The sequence below is a fragment of the Oncorhynchus kisutch genome, linkage group LG13 (genome assembly GCF_002021735.2).
Source record: "Oncorhynchus kisutch isolate 150728-3 linkage group LG13, Okis_V2, whole genome shotgun sequence".
In the NCBI taxonomy this organism is placed as follows: domain Eukaryota; kingdom Metazoa; phylum Chordata; class Actinopteri; order Salmoniformes; family Salmonidae; genus Oncorhynchus; species Oncorhynchus kisutch.
In genome coordinates, this window is record NC_034186.2 from 70,981,001 (window position 1) to 71,002,331 (window position 21,331).

The 21,331-nt window shown below is 42.1% G+C and overlaps 1 pseudogene; it reads right to left on the reverse strand.

Moving 5' to 3' along the window:
- Positions 1-5,965: 5,965 nt before the first annotated feature.
- On the reverse strand, positions 5,966-14,770 carry LOC109881779 (trypsin-1-like; annotated as a pseudogene).
- Between the last annotated feature and the right edge of the window lie 6,561 nt (positions 14,771-21,331).

A 21,331-nucleotide genomic window follows, 5' to 3' on the forward strand; every position in this document is an offset into this window, starting at 1 on the left:
TTCATGTCCAAGTCTCTGCTCAACCCAAACCCTAACCCTAGCCTCAACCCTAAATCTAACCCAAGCTTCTCTTCCACGTCACTGCTCAACCCTCAACCCTAACTAACCCTAGCTTCATGTCAACATCCTGGCTCAACCCAAACCCTAACCCTCAACCCTAACTAACCCTAGCTTCATGTCAACATCCCAGCTCAACCCAAACCCTAACTTCATGTCCACATCCCAGCTCAACCCAAACCCTCAACCTTCAACCTAACCCTAACTTCATGTCCACATCCCAGCTCAACCCAAACCCTCAACCTTCAACCTAACCCTAACTTCATGTCCACATCCCAGCTCAACCCAAACCCTCAACCCTAACCCTAACTTCATGTCCACATCCCTGCTCAACCCAAACCCTCAACCCTCAACCCTAACTTCATGTCCACATCCCAGCTCAACCCAAACCCTCAACCCTAACTTCATGTCCACATCCCTGCTCAACCCAAACCCTCAACCTTCAACCTAACCCTCAACCTTCAACCTAACCCTCAACCTTCAACCTAACCCTAACTTCATGTCCATATCCCTGCTCAACCCAAACCCTCAACCCTAACGTCATGTCAACATCCCAGCTCAACTCTAGCCCAATACGTTTACCAACCTCAATTAAGTAAGAATAGTACAAGAATAATACATTTATCCATCTCTCATAATAACAAGTTTACCCAACTGAAAATAATTAAACCAATCAATCAGTTTATCCAACTCATAATAAACATTTAACGTACTCATAATAACTCAATTTGGCTCAACCGTAACCGTAGCCTCAACACTAACACTAAAACTAACCATAACCCCAGCTTTATGTTTAACCCAGGCGTGTGTTAAGTATGACAAAAATGGTACTGTACTAAATGACCAGTTAAAAAAAGCTGTTGAAAAACTGTGCGTACCGTTTTGAGGAAACATCTTGTTCAGTACAAACAGTCACGTAACGTAGCAACTGTTGAAGCGAACTGAACTCAACCTGGCTCACTTCTAAACCCAGGATTTGGTCAGAGTCATCATTTTGTTAGCATGTTACCATGTACCAGTAGCCAAAAGGATTTTGTCTCATTAGAACATGTGTATGTGTTCAATAGCATACTCTAGCAGCAATATACAGTTGAAGTTGGAAGTTTACATACACTTAGGTTGGAGTGATTAACACTCCAAATATTTCCTGCTAACAAACTATAGTTTTGACAAGTTGGTTAGGACATCTACTTTGTGCATGACACAAGTGATTTTTCCAACAATTGTTTAGAGACTTAGAATTTATAACACTTATAATTCACTGTATCACAATTCCAGTGGGCCAGAAAGTTACATACACTAAGTCGATTGTGCCTTTAAACAGCTTGGAAAATTCCAGAAAATTATGTCATGGTTTTAGAAGCTTCTGATAGGCTAATTGACATAATTGTAGTCAATTGAAGATGTACCTGTGGATGTATTTCAAGGCCTACCTTCAAACTCAGTTCCTCTTTGCTTGGCATCATGGGAATATCAAAAGAAATCAGCCCAAGACCTCAGAAAAGAATTGTAGAACTCCACAACTTTGGTTCATCCTTGGGAGCAATTTCCAAAAAGCCTGAAGGTACCACGTTCATCTGTACAAACAATAGTAAGCAAGTATAAACACCATGGGACCACGCAGCCATCATACCGCTCAGGAAGGAGACGCCTTCTGTCTCCTAGAAACGAACGTACTTTGGTGCGAAAAGTGCAAATCAATCCCAGGACAACAGCAAAGGACCTTGTGAAGATGCTGGAGGAAACAGGTACAAACGTATTTATATCCACAGTAAAAACGAGTCCTATATCATAACCTGAAAGGCCACTCAGCAAGGAAGAAGCCACTGCTCCAAAACCACCATAAAAAAAGCCAGACTACGGTTTGCAACTGCACATGGGGACAAAGATCGTACTTTTTTGAGAAATGTCCTCTGGTCTGATGAAACAAAAATAGAACTGTTTGTCCATAATGACCATCGTTATGTTTGGAGGAAAAAGGGGGGGCTTGCAAGCCGAAGAACAGGTTTGGCAGCATCATGTTGTGGGGGTGCTTTGCTGCAGGAGGGACTGGTGCACTTCACAAAATAGTTGGCTTCATGAGGAACGCAAATTATGTGGATATTTTGAAGCTACATCTCAAGACATCAGTCAGGAAGTGTCACGGCTCTCGTCGTAATGAGGATCAGATCAAAGCGCAGCGTGGTAAGTGTTCATGATTTTATTTGATCACAAAACACTCGAACAAAATAAACAAGAGGGAAAACCGAAACAGTTATATAAGGTGCATAAACTATACAGAAAACAACTACAAAACACAGGTGGGAAAAAGGCTGCCTAAGTATGATTCTCAATCAGAGACAACGATAGACAGCTGTCCCTGATTGAGAACCATACTCGGTCAAAACATAGAAATAAAGAAACTAGAATGCCCACCCTAGTCACACCCTGGCCTAATCAAAATAGAAAATAAAAGCCTCTCTATGGCCAGGGCATGACAGGAAGTTAAAGCACTGTTGCAAATTGAGCGGCAAGTAGCCTAGTGGTTAGAGCGTTGGAATAGTAACTGAAAAGATTGAATCCCTGAGCTGACAAGGTAAAAATCTGTCATTCCCTGAACAAGGCCGTTAACCCACTGTTCCTAGGCCTTCATTAAAAATAAGAATTGGTTCTTAACTGACTTGCGTATTTAAATAAAGGTCAAATATATATATATTTTTAATGGGTCTTCCAAATGGACAATGACCCCAAGCATACCTCCAAAATGGCTTAAGGACAACAAAGTCAAGGTATTGGAGTGGCCATCACAAAGCCCTGACCTCAATCCTATAGAAAGTTTGTGGGCAGAATAAAAAAGCATGTGTGAGCAAGGAGGCCTACAAACCTGACTGTTATTCCAGCTCTGTCAGGAGGAGTGGGCCAAAATTCACCCAACTTATTGTGGGAAGCTTGTGGAAGGCTACCCAAAATGTTTGACCCAAGTTAAACAATTTAAAGGCAATGCTACCAAATACTAATTGAATGTATGTACACTTCTGATCCACTGGGAATGTGATGAAAGAAATAAAAGCTGAAATAAATAATTCTCTCTACTATTATTCTGACATTTCACGTTCTTAAAATAAAGTGGTGATCCTGACCTAAGACAGAATTTTTACTAGGGTTAAATGTCAGGAATTGTGAAACGCTGAGTTTAAATGTATTTGGCTATATTGTATGTAAACTTCTGACTTCAACTGTAAAACTGCTGTATACAGAAGACTCACCCAATAAAGAGTTAATTTAGATTTAATAGAGCAATGGGGGGGGGGGGAAAGGATAGCAGTTGTAACACTAAGTCTTCTAACATATCACTTCTCTCTGAAACATACTCAAGCATATAACATAGAAAACACAACTAATGTGTGTACTTACTGTGCCTGGGGAAAAGGATTTTCCCCTTTCTAATTTTCTTTGTTTTTGCATATTTTTTTTATACTGAATAATCAGTTCTTCAACCAAAACGTAATATTAGACAAAGGGAACTTGAGTTACAAATAACTAAAAAATAGACGTATTTATTTAATTCACAAATTTACGCAACTCCCAATTTGCCTGTGTGAAAAAGTAATTGCTCCTTACACTCAATAACTGGTTGTGCTTTAGCTGCAATGACTCCAACCAAATGCTTCCTGTAGTTGTTGATCAGTCTCTAACATCGCTGTGGAGGAATTTTGGCTTACTCTTGCATACAGAACTGCTTTCATTCAGTGACTTGTGTGGGTTTGAACTGCTTGTTTCAAGTCTTGCCACAGCATCTCAATTAGAATTAGGTATAGACCTTGACTAGGCCCTTGAAAAACTTCATATTTGTTGCTTTTTAACCATTTTCATGTAGACTTGATTGTGTGTTTGGATCATTGTCTTGCTGCATAACCCAGCTGTGCTTCAGCTTCAGCTCTCAGACGGGTGGCCTGACGTTCTTACTGTGGAATGTAGTGTTTGGTTTTTCGCCAGACATAATGGGACCCATCTCATCCCAAAACTTTGCCAAATAGCACCTGGATGATCATCAAGACTCTTGGAAGAATGTTCTAGGAGAGATGGATGACAATGATCCGAAACACACAATGAAGTCTACATGAAAATCAACAGATTTGAAGTTTTGGAATCTTCTTGTCAAAGTCCAGACCTGTCGCTGAGTTAAAGCAGTTCTGCAAGGAAGAGTGGGCCAAAATTCCTCCACAGCGATGTGAGAGACTGATCAACAACTACAGGAAGTGTTTGGTTGGAGTCATTGCAGCTAAAGGTGGCACAACCAGTTATTGAGTGTAAGGGGGCAATTACTTTTTCACACAGGGACTGGGTGTTGCATAACATTGTTAATGAAATATGTATGTAATTGGTGTGTGATTTGTTCACCCAGGTTCCCTTTATCTCTTATTAGGTTTGTGGTTAAGGATGTGATATTCACTATCAAAAATATGCAAAATTAGAGAAAATTACAAAGGGGGGGGCAAGTACGTTTTCACGGCACTTTATCGATTTATGGAATGATCATAATAGGAAGATTCCAATAGAACAATGTTTAAAGTGAAATTCCTCCTAAGAGTTTAAAAGGTTAAAGGAAATAGTTCACACAAGTTGCAAATTAACTTTAACTTAATGATTGCTATGGAAAGTAGTAAATTGCCTTTAAAATCTAAATTATCAACAGAGCAATTCGCTTGTCAACAATCTCGGCCTATCTTTGTGATATGCAGTGTGTTACAGTTACATTAAGGCCACTAGAGGGCACTTTGGTCATTCGACTTCAGGAATCTGAGCTTCAGACGCATTTAGAAGTTATACTCAGGACTGGTTCTAGGCATAAGCAATGTAAGTGGTCCCTTTCTAGGGAGTTTTTCCTAGCCACCGTGCTTCTACACCTGCATTGCTTGCTGTTTGGGGTTTTAGGCTGAGTTTCTGTACAGCACTTTGAGATATCAGCTGATGTACGAAGGGCTATATAAATACATTTGATTTGGTCATTTAAAGCCCCCGACCGCTAGGGGTCCCCCGACCACAAAAAAACACATTTGATTTATTTTGGATTTTTTGGGGTGTAACTCAGTCATGGTCTCAAATTACTATTACTAAATTACTATTACTACTGTCCCTGACAGTCACTCAATTAGCCATTCCATTTGACTGACCCTGAGTACAGCCATGTCAGTAAAACAGTTTTAGATTGGTATTTGATCTAGCCAGCTATATAAACTTGTAGTAATCATGGCCGAATACCAACCGGGCACGCAGGGCATGTGCCCAGGCGCCCTGACCTCCACGGGGCCCATATTAATATATACTCCATATATTTTATTATGATTATTATTTAAGAAGATTATAGATTAGCTTTAATGTTGCAGATAAATTGTGGCTTCCATCAATGTAATTGTCTATATCATTTCCAATCCCCCATATATTTTTTGCGAGGTGGTGGGCCTCCCCAACCACATCTTGCATAGGGCTCCAAAAAGGCTAGAGCCAGCCCTAGTAATACTCTTCAAGACATTAGTGGACACACTCAATGGGAGGCAACATGAGAACCACCAATCTGTTTTATAGACTCAATGTCTTTTTCTTTAGAGAAACCAAGTTGATGTCAGTTTATATTTTTGCTCGGTGTAAAGCATTATGTAAGATCTAACCATATTCATGTTGCACTACATAGTATTTCAGTAGCAACACCGCTCTCAGAGACTATACTCTAAATGGGTAAGAAGGAGGAGCAATTATGCCACACTTTTAACATCTGTACATCAGCTATTGTGAGCAGCAACGCATCAATACACAACTATAGAAAGTAATCAATGTAATCAATAATGTACCTTGTTGTATCTTGCTGTATTGATACAAATCAAATGGTTAAGGTAGGTTACCATGACACAATGAATTTACCCCCTGTATCCTTTAGAAAGAAAAACAGTATATTCTTGATCCATACTTTAACAATTTGCTAGTGGTTACTAGTTTCTCTGGTGTTTACTAGTAAAACTACTTGACATGAGAAGATAGAAAGACCTTCACAAAGATTTCTAAGGACAGTGAGAGTACAAACACAACAGGAAAAAAAGTATTTAGTGTTAAATGCTTTATTTGTCATGAAAACAAATGTGGATATTGAACTGCACAGGATGTTGTAGAGGTGTGGGACTATTGAATGGCCAAAGCTAGGATCAGACTTAGTAGGTGGCCATTGTGCTGGTCAGCCAGTCATTAAAGATGCACACCTAGAGAAGGAGAAGGGAGACATCAGTGGACACAGGGCCAAGTAACTGTAAACCTGGGATAGTTGGTATTAGAGCTGGGGTGAAGTTGGTATTATTGAAGTTAGAAACATGTAGTTGTGACAGGGATGAGCCAGTGGTCTAATAAAGGCTTTATCCCACAAACTTAGCAGCAGAAGCCTATATTCTTACCTTGGTATAGACACCGTGGTTATCAGTGCTGGGCACAGCCCTATCCCCAGGACACAATACCCTGAAGCTGACCGTTGCACACCACGGGGCCACCGGAGTCACCCTGAGAGAGAGACAATGAGAGATTTACTTCACTGTTTCTCTATACTGTATTTTCGGTCAGACAACAACCACCCGAGCCACTGCCTGTTCACCCCGCTATCATCCAGAAGGCGAGATCAGTAGCAGGGACCGAGACTGAAAAACAGCTTCTATCTCAAGGCCATCAGACTGTTAAACATCCACCACTAACATTGAGTGGCTGCTGCCAACATACTGACTCAACTCCAGCCACTTTAATGATGGAAATGGATGTAAAAATGTATCATTAGCCACTTTAAACAATGCCACTTAATATAATAATGTCTACATACCCTACATTACTCATCTCATATGTATACGTATATACTGTACTCTAGATCTACTGCATCTTGCCATCTTTATGTAAGACATGTATCCCTAGCCACTTTAAACTATGCCACTTTGTTTATATACCCTACATTACTCATGTATATACTGTACTCTATACCATCTACTGTATCTTGCCTATGCTGTTCTGTACCATCACTCATTCATATCTTTATGTACATATTATTTATCCCTTTACACTTGTGTATAAGGTAGTAGTTGTGGAATTGTTAGGTTAGATTACTCGTTTGTTATTACTGCACTGTCGGAACTAGAAGCACAAGCATTTCGCTACACTCGCATTAACATCTGCTAACCATGTGTATGTGACAAATAACATTTGATTTGATTTAATAGTTTTGATAAGCTGGTCAGTAGTACCTGGCAAGAGTACTTGCCTCCCTCCAGGAATCCAGCACAGAACACGGTGTTAGTGATCATGCCAGGGTAGGCGTTGTTACAGACGTTGAAGGACAGGATGGCGAGGTTCAGGCACTGTAGCTTGTTGCTATTGTTGCTGTAAGGATGGATGAAAAATTAAAGAATGGATAGAAAGAAGGGAAAATTAAAGGCAGAACATGTCAATTATGGATCATTTACATTTTAACACTGGCAATGGTTACCTGACCAAGTATATTTTACAACAGCCCCAAAATACATGAACATGTTGCCGTTATTGCTGTACTCACTGGAGCTCATGGTGTTGCCCCATCCAGAGACGGTACACATGGTGCCCGCGGGGGCACAGCTGCTGGGCAGAGCAACAGGCTGCACGTAGGTGTTGAGGGTGGCGGGCTTGCTCAGCTTGATGTCATTGTCGAGGTCGTAGGCACTGTAGTTGGGGTGGGGGATGACGTGGGAAGAAGAGATGAACTGCTCCTTACCTTCAGTCCTGTCAACGTTGTTCTCGCCCAGACACCTCCACACAGCTTAGGGAGAAAGAGGGAAAGGAAAGTCTTTCATCACTTGATGGTGTTCTGTGCTGAGCCTTGGGGTGCAGGTGAAGTGAACTGCATGATATAATCTGGATGATAGGATGTTGTTAAACCATGACAGACATGTAAATCACCTTGTACAAGCCTTGGAGTGTGGGAGCTGGAACGGCTCATAGGAACTATAGCTTGATGTACCAATACACATATTGAATGTATTCATTAAATGTAAGTCTTACTCCTCTATAAGCACATAGGATACTTCAGGTACAGTTGAAGTCGGAAGTTTATACACTTAGGTTGGAGTAATTAAAACTCATTTTTCAACCACTCCACAAAATTCTTGTTAACAAACTATAGTTTTGGCAAGTTGGTTAGGACATCTACTTTGTGCATGACACGGGTAATTTGTCCAACAATTGTTTACAGACAGATTATTTCACTTATAATTCACTGTATCACAATTCCAGTGTGTCAGAAGTTTACATACACTAAGTTGACTGTGCCTTTAAACAGCTTGGAAAATTCCAGAAAATTATGTCATGGCTTTAGAAGCTTCTGTTAGGCTAATTGACATAATTTGAGTCAATTGGAGATGTACCTGTGGATGTATTTCAAGGCCTACCATCAAACTCAGTGCCTCTTTGCTTGACATCATGGGGAAAATCAAAAGAAATCAGCCAAGACCTCCGAACAAAATTGAAGACCTCCACAAGTCTGGTTCATCCTTAGGAGCAGTTTCCAAATGCCTGAAAGTACCACGTTCATCTGTACAAACAATAGTACACAAGTATAAACACCATGGGATAACGCAGCCGTCATACCGCTCAGGAAGGAGACGCATTCTGTCTCCTAGAGATGAACGTACTTTGGTGCGAAAAGTGCAAATCAATCCCAGAACAACAGCAAAGGACCTTGTGAAGATGCTAGAGGAAACAGGTACAAAAGTATTTATATCCACAGTAAAATGAGTCCTATATTAACATAACCTGAAAGGCTGCTCAGCAAGGAAGAAGCCACTTCTCCAGAACCGCCATAAAAAAAAAGCCAGACTACACTTTGCAACTGCACATGGGGACAATGATCATACTTTTGAGAAATGTCCTCTGGTCTGATGAAACAAAACAAAAAAAGTTTAAACTTGGTTGCAAATTGCCCGGCAAGTAGCCTAGTGGTTAGAGCGTTGGACTATTAACTGAAAAGGTTGCATGATTGAAACCTCGAGTTGACAAGGTAAAAATCTGTCATTCTGCCCCTGAACAAGGCAGTTAACCCACTGTTCCCAGGCCATCATTGAAAATAAGAATTTGTTCTTAACTGACTTGCCTAGTTAAATAAAGGTAATATTATATTAATATATATATATATATATATTTAAATGGGTCTTCCAAATGGACAATGACCGCAAGCATACATCCAAAGGTGTGGCAAAATGGCTTAAGGACAACAAAGTCAAGGTATTAGAGTGGCCATCTCAAAGCCCTGACCTCAATCCTATAGATAGTTTGTGGGCAGATCTGAAAAAGTGTATGTGAGCAAGGAGGCCTACAAACCTGACTCAGTTACACCAGCTCTGTCAGGAGGAATGGGCCAAAATTCACCCAACTTATTGTGGGAAGCTTGTGGAAGGCTACCCAAAATATTTGACCCAAGATAAACAATTTAAAGGCAATGCTACCAAATACTAATTGAGTGTATGTACACTACTGAACCACTGGGAATGTGATGAAATAAATAAAAACTTAAATAAATAATTCTCTACTATTATTCTGACATTTCACGTTCTTAATGAGTTGGACGGGAAGGATATACTCCAAACACCCTAACAGGCCCTCATCCCCATCATTCACTGGAGAAAGAAACAGATTTCGCAGTAAGATATTGGGTGCCTTGAGGATCAGGAACCCAAGGATCAGGCGACGAGTGCCTAATCTGCCTTTGCCATCTGTAATGTTATCCAACATTCAATCGCTGGAAAATAAATGGGCCGAACTGAAAGCACGTTTAACCTACCAATGGGACATTAAAAACGGTAATATCTTATGTTTCACAGAGTCGTGGCTGAACGACAATATTAATAACATACAGCTGGCAGATTATAGTCTATCGGCAGGACAGAACAGCAGCCTCTGGTAAGACACTGGGCGGGGGCCGATGTATATTTGTAAACAACAGCTGCATGATATCTAAGGAGGTCTCATGGTTTTGCTCGCCTGAGGTAGAGTATCTCATGGTAAGCTGTAGACCACACTATCTACCTAGAGAGTTTCTGCATTTTTCGTAGCTGTCTACCACAGACTGACGCTGGCACTAAAACAGCACTCAATGAGCTGTATACCGCCATAAGCAAACATGAAAACTATCATCCAGAGGCGGTGCTCCTAGTGGCCAGGGACTGCAGGGAATCAGTTTTGTCTCATTTCTATCAGCATGTTAAATGTGCAACCAGAGGGAAAAATAATTCTAGACCACCTTTACTCAACACACAGATGCGTACAAAGCTCTCCCTCGCCCTCCATTTGGCGAAACTGACCATAATCCTAACCTCCTGATTCCTGCTTACAAGCTCAAATTTAAGCAGGAAGCACCAGTGACTCAGCTTATTAAAAAAAGTGGTGAAGCTGATGAAGCAGATGCTAAACTACAGGACTGTTTTGCCAGCACAGACTGGAATATGTTCCGGGATTCTTCCGATGGCATTGAGGGGTACACCACATCAGTCACTGGCTTCATCAATAAGTTAATTGATAACGTGTTGTCCCTACAATGACTGTACGTGCATACCCCAACCAGAAGCCATGGATTACAGGCAACATTTGGACTGAACAAAAGGGTAGAGCTGCCGCTTTCAAGGTGCGGGACTCTAACCCGGAAGCTTATAAGAAATCCTGCAATGCCTTCCGATGAACCATCAAACGGGCAAAGCATCAATACAGGGCTAAGATCGAATCGTACAACATCGGGTCCGACGCTCATCGGATGTGCCAGGGCTTGTAAACTATTACAGTCTACAAAGGGAAGCACAGCCGAGAGCTGCCCAGTGACACGAGCCTACAAGACAAGCTAGAATTTCTATGCTCGCTTCGAGGCAAGTAACACTGAAACATGCATGAGAGCATCAGCTGTTCCGGATGATTGTGTGATCACGCGCTCCGCAGCCAATGTGAGTAAGACCTTTAAACAGGTAAACATTCACAAGGCCGCAGGGCCAGATGGATTACCAGGACGTTTACTCTGAGCATGTGTTGACTAACTGGCAAGTGTCTTCACTGACATTTTCAACCTCTCCCTGTCTGAGTATGTAATACCAACATGTTTCAAGCAGACCCCCATAGTCCCTGTGCCCAAGAATACTAAGGTAAAAAAGTGCCTAAATGCCTAAATGACTACCGACCTGTAGCACTCATGTCTATAGCCATGAAATGCTTTGAAAGGCTGGTCATGGCTCACATCAACATCATTATCCCAGAAACCCTAGACCCACTCCAATTTGCATACCACCCCAAAAGATCCACAAATGATGAAATCTATTGCATTCCACACACCCTTTCACACCTGGACAAAAAGGAACACTTATGTGAGAATGCTATTCATTGACTACAGCTCAGCGTTCAACACCATAGTGCCCTCAAAGCTAATCGCGAAGCTAAGGACCCTAGGACTAAACACCCCCCTCTGCAACTGGATCCTGGGATTCCTGACGGCTGCCCTAAGTGGTAAGAGTAGGTAACAACACATCTGCCACACTGAGCCTCAACACGGGGGCCCCTCAGGGGTGCGTGCTCAGTCCCCTTCTGCACTCCCTGTTCACTCATGACTCTACGGCCAGGCACGACTCGAACAACATCTTTCAGTTTGCCGATGACACAACCGGGGTAGGCCCGATCAACAACAATGATGAGACAGCCTATAGGGAGGAGGTCAGAGACCTGACCATGGGGTGCAAAGACAACAAACTCTCCCTCAACGTGATCAAGACGAAGGAGATGATTGTGGACTACAGGAAAAGGAGGACTGGGCAGGTTGAGAGCTTCAAGTTCCTTGGCGTCCACATCACCAACAAACTAACATGGTCCAAGCACACCAAAACAGTCGTGATGAGGGAACAACAAAACCTATTCTCCCTCAGGAGACTGAAAAGATTTGGCATGGGTCCTGTTACGAATCCCTTTTGGCCCGACAGTCTAGGGGGGATGGTAATGAGACCCGTAACATAACTCATGCAAATTATTATTGTGACAAAGTAAAAGTGTGAACGAAATAACCACGACAACAGAAATCTACCGTCAAACTCCAGGTTTATTTATAAACACACGGTAATGGGGGGGGGGGGGGAGCAGGAAAAGGGGCTGAGCTGGACCCAAGGAAAGAAACAATAAATATACAAAAACACCCCTAAGCTAGACTAGCCTACTTTAACAACAGCTAACTAACCAAAAATACAGTGGGTGGTCCACCCAGTTCTAACTAGTGTATTTAACAAAGTTCACCTACGGGTAGTGTATGCCCATGGGCGACTTGTCTTGATTTCCCCCTTTTCCCACCAGCAACAAACAAACACCATAACCAAAAACAATACTCACAGGTGATGACAAAGTGCTATGAGGTGCTCAAACAAAAGAGAGGTTAAGACACAAAGCTAGAGTGAAACACAGAGATCTACATACATGGCATTTACAGAGAGATTGAGCTAGCTCTAGAGCAAACAAATGATGGGGTTTTTAAACCATGGGGAAGGAACTGTGATAGGGTAGGAAATAGGAGGAGGTGTGTCTTCTGATTGATGATTGATTGTTGACTGATTGGGGAGTGATGATTTTCACCTGTGAGGGGAGAAGGAGAGAAAAGAAACACACACACAGGATACACACACACAGGATAACTGTATCCGTAACAGGTCCTCAGATCCTCAAAAGGTTTTACAGATGCACCATCGAGAGCATCCTGACAGGTTGCATCACTGCCTGTTATGGCAACTGCTCGGCCTCAGACCGCAAGGCACTACAGAGGGTAGTGCGTACAGCCTAGTACATCACCAGGGCCAAGCTTCCTGCCATCCAGGACCTCTACACCAGGCGGAGTCAGAGGAAGGCCCTAAAAATTTAGTCATAGACTGTTCTCTCTGCTACCGCACGGCAAGCGGTACTGGAGCGCCAAGTCCTAGGTCCAAGAGGCTTCTAAACAGCTTCTACCCCCAAGCCATAAGACTCCTGAACATCTAATCAAATGACTACCCAGACTATTTGCATTGCCCCCCTTGCTCTTCTATGCTGCTGCTACTCTCTGTTATTATCTATGCACAGTCACTTTAATAACTCTATATACATGTACATATTACCTCAATTACTCGACACCGGTGCCCCTGCACATTGACTCTGTACCGGTACCCACTGTATATAGCTCCGCTATTGTTATTTTACTGCTTATTCTTATCTCTTACTTTTTTTTTGTATTTTCTTAAAACTGCGTTGTTGGTTAAGGGCTTGTAAGTAAGCATTTCACTGTAAGGTCTACCTACCTGTCTACCTGTTGTATTCGGCGCATGTAACAAATACGTTTTGATTTGAATATATAAAACAGACCATTAGTATATGTACCATCAAGTTATATGCAACTCATATTTCTGTATTTAATTGAACTGAAAAAGTACATTTCAAGTCATCATTGTGGTACCACTGATTTGAGATTAGTGTGGTAAGTACCTGGCAAGAGTCCTTGCCTCCCTCCAGGTATCCAGCACAGAACATGGCATCGGTGATCATGGCCAGGGTAGGAGTTGTTACTGTAGGACAGGATGGGGATGTTCAGGCACTGCAGCTTGTTACTGAGAGAGAATGAGAGAGAAAGAGAGGATATTGTGTTCCTAATAGTACAATTTCTATGCCTGAAAACACTCAGTCACCATGAAAATGACCAACTGGCGCATGTAACCTTTGACCGCGGATCACGCGGGATGAAGAGATGAACTGCTCGCTACCCTCAGTCACCTTGATGTTGTGCTCGCCCAGACGCACCTCCACATGAGAAGATCAGAAGATTCTATGAATACTCCTAAGTGGCGCAGCAGTCTAAGGCACTGCATCTCAGTGCTAGAGGTGTCACTACAGACCCTGGTTTGATCCCGGGCTGTATCGCAACTGGCTGTGATCAGGAGTCGCATAGGGCAGCGGACAATTGGCACAGTGTCGTCCGGGTTAGGGGAGGGTTTGGCCGGAGTAGGTCGTCATTGTAATATAAGAATTTGTTCTTAACTGACTTGCCTAGTTAAATAAAAGTTCAATTAAATAAACAAATGAGAGAGAGAGAAGTCTAATTAATTAACCTAGTTAAATACAAACTCTAAAACTATGTCCTTTAGTTTAGCCAAAATTAGATTGTCACTAACCATGTTTCCATCCAAACATTATTTTGCAAGTAAAGTACCTGTTGGATAAAAAAACTCCCAACAGGCCTGATGGAAACAGTATAATATTAGGTTAACTTTCCTAGATGTTGACAGAACAAAATACGCTAGACAGGGGTGTACACAATATATTGGAAGTAGTTCACATGATACTTACGACTTGTAGCAGTGAGCAGCAGACACCACCATGTGCTGGAGATCAGGGAGCTACCACAGAAGTGTTACCCAGACTGCAGAGATACCTGATGGTGCTGGGAGTACGGCTTGTCTTGCACTCATACCCTTCGATCTTTTCGTCCTCCATTGCGACTGGAAACCGAGAGCAGGCAGATTCTTAGCTATATTTCCTCACCTTTTTGAGTATATTAAAAAAGGCATAATACTATCATAAAAGTGGAATAACATTTGTTAATAATGTAAAATGAACACATTTGTGATGTTAGTGTCAACACAGTCCTCTATGCCAATTTTTACACCGCTCCGATGAGCAGAGCAAAGACCAGAGAAATCATAGTTGCTGTGTCATCCTGTCGATGAAAGGGGTTAACCTGCACCCCTGGTTTATGTACCTCACAGTTTCATGGAACTGTTTGATATGTCGAGATCTCTAATCAGATTTAAAAGGTTCTCTGGACAGCAAATAATACAGCAGGTAGCATCAAGCTGTAAACGTTGGAAAGTTGTGCATCCTCACCACTCACTGGGGAAGTTACGGGAAGGGTCAACTGATCCTAGATCTGTGTCCAAGGCCAACGTCTATGTGAATGAGACTCAAACCTGTCAAATCACCTTGCAAAATGTAGGCCTACCTTTTCATTAAGTATTGGTCAACGTTGTCTTATTAGTCCCAGTACAGTGTTTATTGAGTTAATTCCAGATTTAGGATTGGATTCAATCCGTATTGTGGAAGTGTCATTCAAGGTCAGTGTTAATATGTGAAGGTCATTTCCGAATGAGCTGACATATTCAGCATTTACCGTGAATGAAGTCTTTGCGAACAGGGGGAAATGCCTTTCAAATTCAATTGAGTTTTAACACAGAATTTCTGTGAACATCTGCGATACGGATGAAATCCAGCCCTTCATTTCTACCAGAAGACAGTGATACAGTACACTAAAACTGCTAGTTTGAGATGACCAGTATTCTCTGCAGTTCAAACTGTATCTTGACCTCAACATGGCTGCAACACAGCTGTGTGTGAACACACACAATCTACCCAAGGCCTACTGTACCATAGCTTTGTAGATTAGATGTTTACTTAGTCACATGCACTGGGTCGTAGATGTCGTTGCAGTGTATGGTGAAGTACACAACTTCTTCGGGATCGGTGTCCCTTCCACGGGACGGTTGAGCTAACGTAGGCTAATGCGATTAGCATGAGGTTGTAAGTAACAAGAAGATTTCCCAGGACATAGACATACTGTATCTGATGTTGGCAGAAAGCTTCAATTCTTGTTAATCTAACTGCACTTTCCAATTTACAGTAGCTATTACAGTGAAAGAATACCATGCTACTGCTTGAGGAGAGTGCATAATTTTATACATGGCAAGTTATTAATAAACATTAGGCACATTTGGGCAGTCTTGACACATTTTTAACAGAAATGCAATGGTTCATTGGATCAGACTAAAACTTTGCACATACACTGCTGCTAACTAGTGGACAAAATCTAAATTGCACCTGGACTGGAATAATACATTATGGCCTTTCTCTTGCATTTCAAAGATGATGGTACAAAAAAATACAAAATAGTGGGGAGGGTTTTCTTTGTATTATCCTTTACCAGATCTATTCTGTTATATTCTCCTTCATTCCTTCCACATTTCCACAAACTTCAAAGTGTTTTCTTTCAAATGGTACCAAGAATATGCATATCCTTGCTTCAGGGCCTGAGCTACAGGCAGTTAGATGTCGGTATGTAATTTTAGGCAAAAAAATGTTAAGGGGTTGTATCCTTTTTTATGAGCATGGCCTTATTTCTATTACAGCATATTGGATGACTGTCATTCATATTCCATTCATCTATCTTAATGTAACAGCGATAGGTTAAGGCTACTACATGATACTCAAATGTCCCTATACCCATCATGAGATTGCTACAACCTAGTCTATAAATGAAAGTTTACATTGTAGGTGCATAGGTTGAGAGAAATTTGAGTGATCAAGGTGACAGACGTCGACACATTCAATACTGCCTTGCCTGCATCTAGGGTTGTGGACATCAATTTAGGGTTATGGTTGAGCCAGGATGTGGACATGAAGTTAGGGTTACGGTTAGAGTTATGGGTAAGGGTTGAGCCGGGGTGTAGACTAGTGTCAACCACAGGAGATTATGGCACCTTAATTGGAGATCGTGAGATCAGGAGATCGTGGCACCTTACTCTATTAGTGTAATGGTATCAAATACATCAAACACATGGTTTCCATTTGCTCTGTTCCAGCCATTATTATGAGCTGTCCTCCCCTCAGCAGCCTCCATTACTGTCAAAGTACAACTATTTATTTAAAACTTGGGTTAATACCAAATATAATACATTACACTACCCAAGTGTGTGCTTACGTTGAGTGTTTTACTGTATATTAACTGCATACAGTATAACTTATGTAATGAACTCATGGCCATATAAGGTATACAGAGTTTATTTTTAAGACAGCCTTGTATGACTTTTCAACAAAACCCCATAAACCCAGTTTGCTTGTTTACAAAGCTAAATTTGGCCTTGTGAGCAGCAAAGTTGTGTTTGTCGACTTCTCCAAGAGAATACCACCGTGTGAACCACACAGCTGTGTTGCAGTCATGTTGAGATCAAGATACAGTCTGAACTGCAGAGAATACTGGCCATCTCAAACTGGCAGTTGTAGTGCACTGTACATTTATCACTGTCTCCTGTAAGAATTTCAATCAAATCCAGATGGTAAGAACCTGCACAAAAAAAAGGAAAACGTATATTTAGCTTCATGCTGCTTCATCCTGCGTGATCCGTCACCCCAACTACAGCTCCTACAACATCGACAATGTCATCATGCTGATCAAGCTGAGCAAGCCCGCCACCCTCAACACCTACGTGCAGCCTGTTGCTCTGCCCACCAGCTGTGCCCCCGCGGGCACCATGTGTACCGTCTCTGGATGGGGCAACACCATGAGCTCCAGTCAGTACAGAATCTGGGTCAAAGGTTACATGTGCCAGTTGGTCATCTTCATGGTGACTGAGTGTGTTTACAGACATTGAAAATATACTATTAGAAACACAATGCCATTATCTATAACCATATCTCTCCTCCTTCTATCATATCTCTCCTCCTTCTCCCATAACTCTCCTCCTTCTCCCATAACTCTCCTCCTTCTCCCATAACTCTCCTCCTTCTCCCATAACTCTCCTCCTTCTCCCATAACTCTCCTCCTTCTCCCATAACTCTCCTCCTTCTCCCATAACTCTCCTCCTTCTACCATAACACTCCTCCTTCTCCCTCTCTCCATTCCTCTGTCTGCTTTTCCTTACAGCCGCTGACAAGAACAAGCTTCAGTGCCTGAACATCCCCATCCTGTCCTACAGCGACTGTAACAACTCCTACCCTGGCATGATCACCTGGCAAGGACTCTTGCCAGGTACTCACCTCAATTCAGTGGTACCACAATGATGACTTTAAATGTACTTTTTCAGTTCAATTAATACAGAAATTTGAGTTGTATATAACTCTCTCTCTCTCTCTCTCTCTCTCTCTCTCTCTCTCTCTCTCTCTCTCTCTCTCTGTAACACTCTTACTGACAGTTGCGGCTGCTTCGCGTGATGTATTGTTGTTGTCTCTACCTTCTTGCCCTTTGTGCTGTTGTCTGTGCCCAATAATCTTTGTACCATGTTGTGTTGTCATGTGTTGCTACCATGTTGTGTTGTCATGTGTTGCTGCCATGTTGTGTTGTCATGTGTTGCTGCCATGTTGTGTTGTCATGTGTTGCTACCATGTTGTGTTGTCATGTGTTGCTGCCATGTTGTGTTGTCATGTGTTGCTACCATGTTGTGTTGTCATGTGTTGCTGCCATGTTGTGTTGTCATGTGTTGCTGCCATGTTGTGTTGTCATGTGTTGCTACCATGTTGTGTTGTCATGTGTTGCTACCATGTTGTGTTGTCATGTGTTGCTACCATGTTGTGTTGTCATGTGATGCTACCATGTTGTGTTGTCATGTGTTGCTGCCATGTTGTGTTGTCATGTGTTGCTGCCATGTTGTGTTGTCATGTGTTGCTACCATGTTGTGTTGTCATGTGTTGCTGCCATGTTGTGTTGTCATGTGTTGCTGCCATGTTGTGTTGTCATGTGTTGCTACCATGTTGTGTTGTCATGTGTTGCTGCCATGTTGTGTTGTCATGTGTTGCTGCCATGTTGTGTTGTCATGTGTTGCTGCCATGTTGTGTTGTCATGTGTTGCTGCCATGTTGTGTTGTCATGTGTTGCTGCCATGTTGTGTTGTCATGTGTTGCTACCATGTTGTGTTGTCATGTGTTGCTGCCATGTTGTGTTGTCATGTGTTGCTGCCATGCTATGCTGTTGTCTAAGGTCTCTCTTTACGTAGTGTTGTCTCTCTTGTCGTCGTGTGTTTTGTCCTATATTTTTATTGCATTGTTTATTTTTAATCCCAGCCCCCGTCCCCTCAGGAGGCCTTTTGCCAGGCCGTCATTGTAAATAAGAATTTGTTCTTAACTGACTTGCCTAGTTAAATCCAATTTACATTTTAAAAATCATAATAAAAGAATGCAACATATTTTACTCCATTGTTTGTAAACAATGTAATTTGTAAACAAACACTATAACCATGATTCAATCATATGTGCATTGTTGACAAGCGCATTGCTCTGTTGATCATTTTGCTTTAGAAAGACAATTTACTACTTAGGGTTAGCCCTCAACTCTAGAATAGAAAACCAGCAGGTTCTGGACATTGTAGGGTAAGAGTTGAATACCCCTGCTCTATAGCAATCATTAAGACAAATTGTATTTTTTATTTGGTTGAGCTATCCCTTTAACAAATTAAACTGTTAGGAGGAATTATATATGGACATCCTTATATTGGAAATGTAATATATCACATTTTCTATTTCAGTGCAAACATCAGTTATGTATTCTATGGGGTTATGGTTGCATACAGTTCAGAGAGAAGTGATGTGTTACAACTGTAACCTGTGTGAGATGCAGTGGTGGGCCATCAGGGCCAGCAAGGCCTTCTCTGCTGGCCATCATCAGAATATCATTTATTCTATCATATTTTCCCACAAATATGTATTAATTTATTCCCCAGAGTGAGAGTTATACTCTTCATTTCATAGCTTTCCTCTTGGTTGCACTGCTTCCAACCCCAGGTTGAGATTTGGAGGGCTGGTCTTTATGTTAGATCTTTTATCCAATCATATTCAGCCATCATGTGTTGCCAGGGGTCTAAAATCTGCCCTCAGGCCTTCAGAATCAACATTGCGGGCGATTGTAGCTTAAAGTGAATGAAAATGAAAATTTAGTGTCAACCAATCAGCTTTAGAGTTGATTGGCTATTGTACGCCTGCTGGCTGGCTCCAGTGTTACACAGGAGCCAGCTAGCAGGCGTAGTGCGTGCACGTCTTGATTGGATTACCAATATTGAGAGGCCTATGTCCTATGGGCAGGGCTATGCAGAACTAGGAAACTGAATTTGATAAACAAATTAATTTGCGTACTACTAAGCTGTTTTTTCAACCCACAATGGCGGAAGGAGGAGAAGATATCGATTTGGTCGAGGATATAATTATAACACCATTCTCAAGACAAACTTTTCAAGAAAAGTTAGACATTGTCAGGACCCCTGTCACAGGCGGGAAAGGGGTTCGTTCACCACTTTCAAAGTTCCAACTACGAGCGCTATCAATGGCTCACAGGCTCCGAGAAGCACTGCAAACTGTACTGCGGGGAATGCCTATTATTTGCAAGTGATCGATTTGGTGTTTGGAGCCACACTGGCTTTGCAAACTTGAGTTGTCTAAGCAAGGCAGCAACGAGACACCAAAGTACAGCTGGGCACTTACAAGCAATGGTGCTTTTGAAAACTTTTGGGGACACCCGAGTGGATCTACAGCTCAACGAACAAGCGCGCAGGGCAACGAAGCTGCACAATGAAAAGGTGAAGAAAAATAGGGAAATATTGAAAAGACCCACTGATTGGGTCATGTTTTTGGGTAAACAGGAACTGTCATTATTATTTTTTGACTTAAAGCTCAAAGTTTGTGGACCAGAAATGGATAGAAGAAGAATATTAATATAACTCTGTTGCACTCGACTATGTTCTTGCCTATTAGTTGAACTGTACTGTATTGTACTCTTCCCCTGCAATTCTCTGAATAAAAATGTCAATTTCAAGGTGACGCAACGCCTGGTTATACTGCGTTTCTGTCTAAATGTATAGTGTCTAGAGCCATGGCATCATAATGATGGTAATAAGAGGTGGATTAATTAGGGTGGGACTCTGTAGGACCTCACTGAAGGCCCAGGCCCCAGGCACGCCACTGGTGAGATGGCTAGCTAGTTAGCAGTGCGCGCTAGTAACATTTCAATTTGTGAAGTCACTCGCTCTGAGAACTTGAAGTACTGTAGTTGTTTCCCTTGCTCTGCAAGGGCTGTGGCTTTTGTGGAGCGATAGGTAGCAATGCTTCGTGGGAGGCAAGTGTCAATGTGTTTAGAGGGTCCCTGGTTCAAGTCCAGGGCGGGGTGAGGAGAGGGACTGAAGCAAAACTGTTACATTGGTGCTGTGAGGTAACTTGCACAATAACTGAAGGCAGCTGGGGATGATGTAGCGGTAGGAACACTGGGATGCTGCGGGTTGAGTAGCTAGCTGTACTGACTAGTTTGTCTAGCCAGCATGTTGTTCGTCTGTCCCTCGAGGAGGATGACAAATCCGGTGAACCACAACATTAAACAAGTATAGCGAGTGAAATGGAGTTGGCTATACTCATACTGCCCCGGCCTATTAAACAAAAGCAAATTGAGCAATCAACTTCGGTGTCACAACACTCTAGCGAACTCCGTCACTGTTCTCCAAGATCACCTCCATCCAATA